This window comes from Lynx rufus, unplaced genomic scaffold (assembly GCF_022079265.1).
Source record: "Lynx rufus isolate CCGP_SWC_20201006 ecotype Redwood Valley unplaced genomic scaffold, mLynRuf1.p SCAF_13, whole genome shotgun sequence".
In the NCBI taxonomy this organism is placed as follows: Eukaryota; Metazoa; Chordata; class Mammalia; order Carnivora; family Felidae; genus Lynx; species Lynx rufus.
In genome coordinates, this window is record NW_025814827.1 from 42096388 (window position 1) to 42098647 (window position 2260).

The 2260-nt window shown below is 36.4% G+C and overlaps 1 pseudogene; it reads right to left on the reverse strand.

Moving 5' to 3' along the window:
• Positions 1 to 923: 923 nt before the first annotated feature.
• On the reverse strand, positions 924 to 1841 carry LOC124508267 (olfactory receptor 4K3-like; annotated as a pseudogene).
• Positions 1842 to 2260: the final 419 nt, after the last annotated feature.

The window sequence follows — 2260 nt, forward strand, 5'->3', positions numbered from 1 at the left end:
ATTATATTAGTTTCTGGTGTACAATATGTTGATTTAGCAGTTCTATACATTACTATACATTACTCAGTTTTCACTAGAATAATTGTAGTCACTGTTTGTTACCGTACAATATTATCTTTGTGCACTGTTGGTGGAAATGTAAATTGATGCAGCCCCTGTGAAAAACATTTTTATTTACTTTTATTACTTAGTATGCAAATATTATGAGACACCACAGAGAATCGTTTGAATCTCATATATGATCTTTCCTACTCTATTGAGGAACACTAAGCCTAGTACACCTTGATTATTGGGATCAATCTTTTCAGTTGACTTAATAAACTCTTCTATTAAATCAGAGGTATGAGGAGACTGAAATGGCTGGGACATTTTTACTTTCAGGTCAATGGGAATTTTTTGTTTGCTCTTGTTGGGAGTTATTTATTGGGAACATGTGGCAGGAACAAGAATAAATTTATTATTGTTATTAAAATTTAGATAGAACATCTGTTATAAAGGCATAGATGTTGAAGTTAGAGTTTGGATTAGATTCTCTGTTTAGTGCTTGTTATTTCTGTGCCAAGTTCATTAAATTTTTTAATGCTGAGTTTTCTACTGAGAATATGTTAATAATATGCTCTATTTTCACCATTATAATGTTAAGAGAAAACACATGCAAAGTGCCTCATCCATGATTAAAGCTCAGTAAATATCTGAAAACAACAAAAACCTGAAAATTACAACATACATGAATGGGATTATATTGGAAGGGTTTGTGTTTGGATACATAATTAAGGATGTTTTATTGCATATATATGTTGTGTAGGGAAGTATTGCCAGTTCTCAAGATGTGACTTATATTTCATACAAAATCATATGCCTCAGTGTCTTTGGATGATGGTGGTAGCAACAATGATGGTGATGTCTTTCATGATTGTAATGTTTCAGTTAAAAGTTGATCTGGGACTCACATGCTTGTTCTTTATCTTTCTTACTGCTTTTCTCATGTTTTTATTCCTGAACGTGTAGATGATTTGATTTAAAAGGGGAGTGAAAATTGCATAAAACACAGAGAGGATCTTATCTATGGAGATCTTGCTGAATGGCCATATGTAGATAAAGCTGCAAGGTCCAAAGAACAGCACCACCACTGTAATGTGGGCTACTCACTTGGAAGACCTGGTGGAGGAGCGACGCCAGACAGTAATTAGAATGATGCTATAGGAGACGAACAGAAAGGTGAAACAGAACAAAGTGAGTAGTCCACTGAATGCAATGACCTATAGCTCCAAGATGTGTCAGTGCAGGCAAGTCTGATGACCTGAGGCAGATCACAGAAAAACTATTCACAACATTGGGACCACATAAGGGTAAAGGCACAGTGAACACCATTTGGCTCACAGTGTGAACAAAACCAGTGGTCCAGGACAGAATTGCAAGTCTGATGCGAATACAATGGATCATGATATTTTTGTAATGAAGGGGTTTGCAGATTGCAGTGAATCTATCAATTGTCATGGCTACAAGCAACATCATCTCACTTCCGTGTAAAAGGTGAAGGAAGAACATCTGGGCCATGCAGTTTTATAGGAGATAGCCTTATATTCACTAATTAGGTCATAGATCATTTTAGGAGTAGCAAGGGAGATCAGGGACTTATCATTAAAGGAGAGGTTCTCCAGCAGGAAGTACTTGGGAGAGTATAATTGAGGGTCCAGTTTTACTACAAAGATAATGAGGTTACCTAATACAGTGACTGTATAGATAATGGAAAAAAAAAATAAGCAAAGCTGTCACTCATGAAACTCTGTGAGGCCCAGCAAAATAACCTCAGACACCATGGAATGATTTTTTTTCTCCATTTGTTTGATTGTTAGTATATGAAACCTAAAAAAAATAGATTAAAGTCTATGAGTTAAAGTTAATATTCACTTAACGTTGCTTCCTAAAATCCACCAAAAGGTGCAAAAAAAAAAAAATCAAAAGTATTGAACAACATTGAATCCAAAAAAATTTTTAACGTTTATTTATTTTTGAGACAGAGAGAGAGCATGAATGGGGGAGGGTCAGAGAGAGAGGGAGACACAGAATCTGAAACAGGCTCCAGGCTCTGAGCGGTCAGCACAGAGCCCGACGCGGGGCTTGAACTCATGGACCACGAGATCATGACCTGAGCTGAAGTCAGACACTCAACCGACTGAGCCACCCAGGTGCCCTTTTTAAATTTTTTTTAACGTTTATTTATTTTTGAGACAGAGAGAGACAGAGCATGAACCAAAAA